Raw genomic sequence first — 10,978 nt, forward strand, 5'->3', positions numbered from 1 at the left:
GGTAAAATAAAGAGTGTTCACAAGATGTTGCATGTGATGTCTTAACATAAGATATCTATGTACCTGTTGGAGTTTAAAAACATAATTATGTAGGATTGTTTCAGGATGTCATACACGATGTCATGACATCTGATATTATGTACCTGCTGGATATTTAAAATGGAATTATGCAGGATTGTTCCAGGATGTCAGACCCGATGTCATGACATCCTGTACACAGAACATTCAGGGTGAATGTTATGTGTTATGTGATTGCGCATTTAATGGCAATCTATGTATGATTGAAGATCTGATTTGCAAACGCATTCAATCATTAATTACAACCTGATTTACTTATTTTCCAAAGAGATCTAATCAGCTGTCATGAGAAGATTTAATTGGAAAATAGTTTTAGGGTTTTCAAGATGTCCAAGGCCCAGCTGAATGCTTCTATAAATAGGACTTGGAAAACCTGATTTGATACACAACCAATACTGAGCGAAATATTGAGAGAGAATAAGGGTTTGTGTCTTGTTTAGTCGTGAGACTTATAAGCCATTCAATTCATCCATAGATGATTGAATTGGTCTGATTTGTGAGTTGTAAATTGTCACTCTAAGCTTGTAAGAAAGAGTGTGTGTCTACTTGATTGAAGCTGTTAAGCAAGATCAAGTGTGTGTCTACTTGATTGAAGCTGTTAAGCAAGATCAAGTGTGTGTCTACTTGATTGAAATTGCTAAGTAAGATCAAGTGTGTGTAATTGAAGAGTGTCTTCTTTTCATAAGGAATTGTTGTTTAAAATCACAGGTGTGATTGAGGGGGAGTGAGTGGGCTCTTATATCTAAGAGTGCTTAGGTAGAAATCACACGGGTAGAGATTAGGTGAGAAAGACTGTAACTTGCTGAAGTGTACTGAGAGTCTTTGAACTGATTCTATTTAGTGGATTTCCTTCCTGGCTTGGTAGCCCCCAGACGTAGGTGAGTTGCACCGAACTGGGTTAACAATTGCTTGTGTCTCTTGCATTACTATTCTTTATCTTTATCCTGTTTGTGTTACTCAAATATTAGTGTCGTGACATTACCTTCGACATCTCATATTTGATACCAGAATTACATGTATAGTTCTGAGTTGATCAAGGAATATTTCATTTGATACATTGGAAGACAATGAAGACTGCTAGCTATTAGAATGCTTGTTTGGATGTGACTATCTTTATTTGATGCCTTGATCTTCATTATGTCTGGATATTACTCATTGCTTATTGATTACTGCTTGATTAAAGTCCAAAGGAAAATGGGTTTCCATATGACATTCTTGTATGTTGGATTGCATCCCATTGGTTAGATCTTTTCAACTTTTAACTTTTAATTTGTGCCCAGGATAACCTTTCCATCTCCTCCCACTTCTTTAATTTCAAAATCTCTCCCTCTTTTCAAAAATCTTCTTTGCTTATTTTCTAACTTAGACATGTTTTAACAATTAGAAACTTTGGCCTTATGCCATATAATTTTTAAACCTTTTCTTAAATCAAATTTGTAAATAAACCTAGCCATATTGACTTAATTTTCAAAAATACAACAAATGACTAACAACCCCATTCAAATTTTGGCCTCTTGTGCATTCTTCTTAAATTTTCATTAAAACCAACTGACCAATTCATTTGAAATTTTTACCACGAACTACGAGGTTTTGATCCCTCATTCTTCTTAAATTGTCAAACACAAAAATATAATCAATGAATTCTTTACTCATACCCACACTTTCTTTTATCAAACATCATTTAAACCAAAAACACATGCGCACATAAAAAAGGGCTCCCTAGGAGTACCTAGGACACTTTGGGTGATAACAAATTCCCTTTGTGTAACCAACCCCCTTACCTGTAATCTCTGGCATTTTATTAGTTTTGATTTGAAAACTTCTTATCTTTGAGTTTTGTTTGTACTTTTCCCTTTTCCTTTGAAAATAATAAAAGGGCGATGACGACTCTGGTTTTATTGACGTTAAGATCATCCATAGCTTGATAGTCATGAATTTACCGCTACACACTCCATGTTGTTTTGCATAAAGCATCCATCCAAAAGGAACAACAATCTCCCTCTTTGGAAAATTTTGGCAAAATAACTCTTCAAGATACAACACAAATGAGTATCATACGCAAGCCGTATTCTAAACAAACATCACCAACATAAAAAATCAGAGTAGCAGAAACACATATTAGAGCAAAAAAAAAAATAGTAGCATGGTCAAAAGTCAAGTAGTTGGTTGCTACGCAACAATCAGTCAGACACACAATGATGCTCCCATAAATGAAATCATTCATGATCAGGTGTTCATGCATGCACACATAGTTACTAGTCAATACATAATCAACAACCACTACTAACACAAACGTATCAGCTCACACAAGAACCATATGTCATGCCATATGTTGTAATATGTAACCACACAACATTCAGATCTCAGCTAGTTAGTACAAAGCACACAGTCAACAACATATATAAAATCAGTAGAACTCATACACCACAAAGGCAATAGTCACACCATTACTCCCCATTTTTCCATAATTTAGAAAAGGTATGACCCATAAAAATTAGTCAGTCAGTGAGCACATATGTTAGTATGTTAGCATATACACACAATAGACTCGAAGTAAACAAACATCAACCAATATCACAAATGTTGAACAAGATGCTAGAGCATCAAGACAATTATTGTCAACAAAACCAAACCACAAATGAGTACAACTGAAGTAACATAGAACAAGGTTATTACATAACCACAAATATAAGCCTGAAAACCAAAGGCTAAAACATCAAAACAACTCTATCTTGATGACATTGTCTTCAGAGCTGGATTCTTCGTCTGCACTTGAGAATCCTGAGTTATCATCTTCTTCATCACTAACTAATTTTCTTGTCAGTTCAAATATAAGGCCCATGCTCTTCATACTTATGGCATTGAACATCCTTCAAACCTGGGTTTCTAGCTCTTTAATGATCCAAGCTTCTGTTAGAGAGTCTATCAGCTTACTCTCCACCAGAATATCTGATATCAACCTTTTAAGTGGAATCCAATTCCTTTTCTTCTTGCTACCATTTGTATGGTTCTGAGTTGATCAAGGAATATTTCATTTGATACATTGGAAGACAATGAAGACCGCTAGCTATTAGAATGCTTGTTTGGATGTGACTATCTTTATTTGATGCCTTGATCTTCATGATGTCTGGATATTACTCATTGCTTATTGATTACTGCTTGATTAAAGTCCAAAGGAAAATGGGTTTCCATATGACATTCTTGTATGTTGGATTGCATCCCATTGGTTAGATCTTTTCAACTTTTAACTTTTAATTTGTGCCCAGGATAACCTTTCCATCTCCTCCCACTTCTTTAATTTCAAAATCTCTCCCTCTTTTCAAAAATCTTCTTTGCGTATTTTCTAACTTAGACATGTTTTAATAATTAGAAACTTTGGCCTTATGCCATATAATTTTTAAACCTTTTCTTAAATCAAATTTGTAAATAAACCTAGCCATATTGACTTAATTTTCAAAAATACAACAAATGACTAACAACCCCATTCAAATTTTGGCCTCTTGTGCATTCTTCTTAAATTTTCATTAAAACCAACTGACCAATTCATTTGAAATTTTTACCACGAACTACGAGGTTTTGATCCCTCATTTTTATGTTGTTACGTAGGCACAAGACCGAAGGTCTTGTCAAACACAAAAATATAATCAATGAATTCTTTACTCATACCCACGCTTTATTTTATCAAACATCATTTATACCAAAAACACATGCGCACATAAAAAAGGGCTCCCTAGGAGTACCTAAGACACTTTGGGTGATAACCAATTCCCTTAGTGTAACCAACCCCCTTACCTATAATCTCTGGCGTTTTATTAGTTTTGATTTGAAAACTTCTTATCTTTGAGTTTTGTTTGTACTTTTCCCTTTTCCTTTGAAAATAATAAAAGCGCGATGGCGACTCTGGTTTTATTGACGTTAAGATCATCCATAGCTTGATAGTCATGAATTTACCGCTACACACTCCACACTATTTTTCATAAAGCATCCATAAAAAAGGAACAACAATCTCCCTCTTTGGAAAATTTTGGCAAAATAACTCTTCAAGATACAACACAAATGAGTATCATACGCAAGCCGTATTCTAAACAAACATCACCAACATAAAAAATCAGAGTAGCAGAAACACATATTAGAGCAACAACAAAAAATAGTAGCATGGTCAAAAGTCAAGTAGTTGGTTGCTACGCAACAGTCAGTCAGACACACAATAATGCTCCCATAACATGAAATCATTCATGATCAGGTGTTCATGCATGCACACATAGTTACTAGTCAATACATAATCAACAACTAGTACTAACACAAACATATCAGCTCACACAAGGACCATATGTCATGCCAGATGCTCCAATATGTAACCACATAACATTCAGATCTCAACTAGTTAGTACTAAGCACACAGTACACAACATATATAAAATCAGTAGAACTCACACACCACAAAGGCAATAATCACACCATTACTCCCCATTTTTCCATAATTTGGAAAAGGTACGACCCATAAAAATTAGTTAGTCAGTCAGCACATATGTTAGTATGTTAGCATATACACACAATAGGCCGGAAGTAAACAAACATCAACAAATATCACAAATGTTGAACAAGATGCTAGAGCATCAATACAATTATTGGCAACAAAACCAAAACACAAATGAGTACAAATGAAGTATCATAAAACAAGGTTATTACATAACCACAAATATAAGCCTGAAAACCAAAGGCTAAAAATCAAAGCAACTCTATCTTGATGACATTGTCTTCAGAGCTGGATTCTTCGTCTGCACTTGAGAATCCTGAGTTATCATCTTCTTCATCACTAGTTGATTTTTCTTCATCATCTTCTTCACTATCAACTTTGTCTTCATCCTTAATATCTTTATCCTTGGCCAACATTTTGATCAAGCCACTACACCCTTCTTTCTGATGGTACTTGAGGCAATAGTCTCTTGTAGAGCCTTTGAAACTTCCATCAGATCAGACAACATATTTTTTTGGTGGCTTAGGATACAGGTGAAGAGCTTCCACTAGCAGTCTGACCATGATTCTTGACCATAATGTTTGGGACATGTGTCCCCCCACAAACAAATTTTTGTCAAGAGCCAGTGGTAAAGACTTCTTATTCTTCATTTCTTCAACATGCACTATATTGGGATATTTCTTCAAGATGATCCCAATGATTAAGCAAAGAAAACATATTGGAAGCTTGACAACATATAAGTTAGCATGTTTCGTGGCCTGATTAAAAACATATTCTTCAAAGTTTAGTTTAGACTTGGTTCCAATTTGATAAATCAACTTGGCCAAGGTAGGAGTGATGCTTGAGTCGTTATTAATGGGTGCTTAATTTGTTGCACCTATCATGTTCAGAACACCATACTTCACACTAAATTTGCCACAAGAAAGTAACCATTTGCTGGGCCATTGTTTCACTTGTCCAACATTGATTTCCTTGGCAATCTTATCCATGGAGAAAACTTTTTCAGAAACAACTTACTTGTTTCTTACCAGATATGCATCAATAATGGAGGGTGAAAACTTCACACATTTCCCTATAACATAAACCTTCATATACTCTTGTCTTCTTTCAACATTTTCAAATCACCTGCCTCTTATCGATATTAGGCAACATGTTCGATAGTGGATTCATTGGTATCGACTACAAACTTAGTGAACTTATGGATTTTCCAACTCCTTGGAAGTTTGGTCTATAATACACACTCTAACAAGGCAGAAACAAAATTGGGTATGTGAAGACCATCATAAAAACCATTTTGGGCTAAGATCTGTTCGACCACATTGACTATGTTATTTCCCCCCAAAATTGTGTTGTTGGACTCCTCTAACACTTAGTCGGCATCCTGGTTCCTATTGACCAACACTACCTCTGGACCATTTCGACCTAAATCCCCATCGACTACCCTGGGTATGGGTTGCTCGGTCTGTTGGGGTACAACCCTTTATTGCACTTGATTATTAAGTAAACTTTCATTGTTTACAACTCTTGGGTTTTGAATTTCCCCAACCGCTTGGATTTGAGGGTCTAATTTAATAGGCATTTGGGGAGCGCCAAAGAAATAAGAAGTTCAACCCACTTTGATGTGCCAATTGTTGGTTTATCTTGTTTGTGTTTTGGATTAGAGGATTAAGCACATTACCAAGTTATTTGGTAAGCATATTGACCATATCATGGTTGTTATTATCCATTTGTGTTCTCATTGCCAAGAGAGAACTGGTAGTTAGGGGTGGCATAACCTAATGGACATATCTTAATCCTCATTGGGGATGTGCCATTTGACTAGGATTGCTGATAGAAGATCCTGATGCTAAGTATTTGATTAAGAGGATATGTAATAGTCATTGCATTGTCTACATATGTAAATGCACTAGTTTGTAGGTATGCCATCATTGTAGTTGACATGCCATATGGATATTCTTACTACCAGGGGGTAGCGTAAAACTTGGTAGAGAAGAAGGCATAGGGTCTCCTATAGTGGTTTGTGTAACCTTAAGAGTAGTTGGAAAACTAGTTGTTTATGGTAGGGGAACCACCACTTTTGGTAATGTCGTAGAAACTGACATTTGACATATAACATGAGTAGTTAATCCAACGGAGGTTGAAGTTCCTACACCACCAATTTTCGATTCAATTAGTTGTTCTTGTACATCTGGAGCATTGTCTGGGGAAAGGAAATTTTTTTACGTTGTACGAGCCATCTTAATAAGAGTTTTACCATTCCTCAGACGCATAAATACTCAAACTTTGAAAATATTGCATATATGAAGAACAAACAGTAAAAACACACACTTTTCTGCAAAAGTTTAAATTTCTTGCATAAAAGGGTCCCACCGAGCACTACTACAAAAGTGCTTTTAACATCGAATGCGAAATATATTTTATCACGGTTGCAGTAGCGAGGTAACAAAGGACGTCATAAAAGGTTACCACTTATCACCTCAGTGATTTAAAAATCGAGGGGTAACATTATATGCACATGGGTTCGAACCCCAACAACAACACTTTTTTTAATTGTTACATTATTTACATAGAATATTACATTATTTACACAGAATATTAAAATAAAAATCAAATTCCCTAGAGATATAGATAAAAATCAAATTCTCTGAAGATTTAGATTTTAGATCTTCGAATTATAGAATCTTGTGCAAGATTATTCTCTACGGTTCTTGCATATATTTGATTCTGAAGCAAAACAAAATAAGGGCTAGATCAATAAAATCAATATTCAAATATATGATTTTGTGCTCAAATAAATATTTAAGAAAACAAATCTTAAACCAAAGTAAATTTCTGCTCTTGCAATCCATCTTAGAGAACTTTTCCAAACGTCTTTATGTTTCAAGCGCTTCATATTTCATATAGGCTAGATTTTCAATATTCAACATGCTTTTATAATGGATGTCCCTTAGATTTCACGCGGATCACTGGTGGCAGATTTCTGAGTGTTGATAAACATCAAATGGACGATAAATATTTGTTTAAGGGCGTTGAATATAGTAAAAAAAACGCTTAACTATCTCCTCGGCCACGAAGAAAATCGAGGTGAATAAGCTTTTTTTTAATTACATTGTTTATATAGAATATTAAAAATACATTGTAAAATCTATTTTCCAGTGAGAATTTTTATTTTCCATGCCCATGTCCCATGCAAGATGCTAGAGATCTATTTTTCAATGAGAATTTTTGTTTTCTGCACTTGCAATCCATCCCATGGATATGTAGTAGAAACTCATGATCAAATGGACGGTGGTGAATATCTCTTCCAACATATATTTATCAAAACTCTTCCAACAGATCTCTAGGGTAAAATGACGTTTGATGAATATCTCTTTGGGGCGGCTACATATAAATTAGTCTTAGGGTAAAATCTCTTTAGCGAGTGTTATTATAGTAAAATATGATTATTAAAAACCTCAATTTTATTGTAAAGTCGAGGTGAATAATTCATTTTTTTAAATTATATTGTTTACACATAAATACATCGTTTATAACAAATCTTCGGTAATATTCAAATTTTGTTGCATACCCTTTAAAACAAATGATTTTAAAACAAGAATGATTTTATGCACTTGCAATTTATCAACTAAGTACTCTTCAAAGGTTGAGCTTCCATATTTAACTGAGGGTTATTCCAAAAATAAAAAAACGACAACATCAACACCACTATGTGAGATAGATTGCAAGGGCAGAAAAATATTTTGTTCAAGATAGAAGAACATTTAAGATTTTTCTGTCTTGCAATCCATCCCGAAGACTGATGCTTGCGAGTTTGGTGTGCGACTTCAAATTAGTAAGGATTAGAGTAAAATATGTTTAACGAGTGTTTTTATAGTAAAATCTTATTATTTTATGCCTCGGTTAATTAGAAAATCGAAGGGTTAGAATATTTTATTTACACTTATAAACAAATAAAATTATAAACTGCGATAGCTAGGAATCGAAGCTTGTACTGAGTTGTTTTTTCACCTCGGTGTTTTGAAAATCCAAGGGAATATATGATTTTTTTTATTTTTTTAAATAATAAAAAATAACGCGTGTTGACTTTATACCTAATTTTCTATTGTCTGGTGTGAAAGTTTCGTCATAAAAAGCGTTATTTGTTATAGTGGAGTGTGCCAATTTGTTTATCATTATTTTTTATAAACAATCACAAGTTTTAATTCACATACACGATTAAACTCGAAAAAATCCTAAGACATATTTTGAAAAAGAGTTTGAGAAAAATGTGTTCATGTTTGGAAATTAAACGTTTGAAAGCGAGATAGTTGAATATAATCTTCAAAAAAAAGTGAAAAATTGCTTGAATAATAAATTAAAATGAAACAAATCATAAATGAGATCAAGTAAAATGCTTAAGTTAAAAGGCGGAACGCAAATTCATACACTTTTTCACAAATTCACTATCTCTGTAACTTGAATGTTAGAAATCTATAGAGGATAATAATGAAAGATGTAAACCATTTTTATAGAGATTAAATCGACTATATAAAAAAAAAAACAGTAATCATCGACAACAATCAAATCTCTAACATTCAACACATACAATGTTACATGACCTTTTGTCCTCTGCATTGGTTCCAAGTGTCTTCAGTCTTTGAACTGCTGCAAAATCGCTATTGTTGTCGAAAAACATCTCTATGCATCCTAACTACCTTTGTCGAATATCATGTTTTCCAATTACTTATGTGGAGAATCCTCTCGATCAAATCTTGCAATCTTGATGTCAAACCATGCTTCAGTTACTCGTGTTTAGCCTATGTATTCATCTCACATCCTTTTTCCTGTCGAATATGCTAAATCACTGCAAATCTTTTCAAGATTTTGAACATATTTTGAGAGAGAGAGAGAGAGAGAGAGAGAGAGAGAGAGAGAGAGATCATAATCTTGTGTGTCTGTTCTTGAGATGCTTCTAAACCAGACTTGGTAAGTTTTTGTACAAATTGAATCGAAAATCACATACTAACAACATGACTTTTGTTTTTCTCTCCTTATCTTTGTCTATTCCTTTTCTCTCTTTTGCGTTTCTCTCTTTATTTTATAAAAAATAGTTTTTTATTTCTTTATTTCCCCATTAACCTTGTTCCTTCAATGCCCTTCCCCATTATCTCAACTTTATTTCTAATTTATTAAAATAAATTTACATTAATAATAATAATAATCTTAATAATAGTAATAATAAAATTATTATATTTTATTTTAAATAATAACAATAGTATTAATACTACTACTAATAATAATAATAATAGAAATTATAAAAACACAATAAAAATATAATAATAATTATTATAATAAAAAATTAATAATCGAGTTATTTTGAGGTGTTAAATTGGCTCTTACAGGTAGATCAAGGTAGGGGTGTACATGGATCGGTTTGAGTTGAATTTAGTCGAAACCTTGACCCAATCCATTCAGGATACACCAGTTTGAGTGATGTAAAATAACCATCTACAACACCATTGAGTTGGTTTGGGTAAAATCACAAAGTTATGGGTTAGATTGGGTTAGGTGGTGCATTATCCAATTTTTTTTCTCTTTGTTTCTTCCTTATATAATTATAAATTATGTGTCACATCTATTTTTAAAAGTAGTTCAGCCTATTACTATATTTTTTAATTAAACATATGTATAAATGCATGATAATATTCATTATAAACATATTTGAAAAAAGCAGAGTTACATTACGATAAATACCTATATTGCATAAAATACTCGCAAGTTACAAGAATTAACATCAAAATAATCAAAGTGGGGGGGTCCTAAATAAGTTTAAATCATTACTTATAAAATAAAATATGTTCAAAAAGTTGTAATTGAAGTATTCAAGATTAAAAATATCAAAGTCTTCACTCATCAAATTACAAAAAAATAGTCATTCAATAACCCATGAATTTTGTGGATTGAGTGTGAGTTTACCCATAACCCAATTATTTTGAATGAATATTCTTTTTTAAAAATCGTGTTCATCCAATAACCGAATCCAACATATTTTTTTGAGTCGGTTTGGGTGGATTTTACTGGGTTTATCCAATCCATATACACCCATAGATCAATGTACTTGAATGAGAGAGACTATTGTTTATAATGGAGGAAGTCACAAGCTAGATATAAGAAGATTGAGTCAGAATTCACCTCAACTAGAGTACTCTTGACAAAATTCTCCTGAAGGCATGAGGCTAACTCAAACCTCGGAGAATAGCCTTATTGTACCAAATATTTTCAATGGAAGCATCTTTCAAAATAATCGTGTCATTTGTATATTGAAGATGGAAGACCACCTGATATGAGGATCCCACTATGAAATTCGAAAACAGATGCAGATCCACAACCCTAGAGGGCAGCTCATTGAAACCTTTTGCCTCCAAGAGAAAAAGGAAATAAGTT

The sequence above is a fragment of the Lathyrus oleraceus genome, chromosome 1, assembly GCF_024323335.1.
Source record: "Lathyrus oleraceus cultivar Zhongwan6 chromosome 1, CAAS_Psat_ZW6_1.0, whole genome shotgun sequence".
Taxonomy (NCBI): Eukaryota; Viridiplantae; Streptophyta; class Magnoliopsida; order Fabales; family Fabaceae; genus Lathyrus; species Lathyrus oleraceus.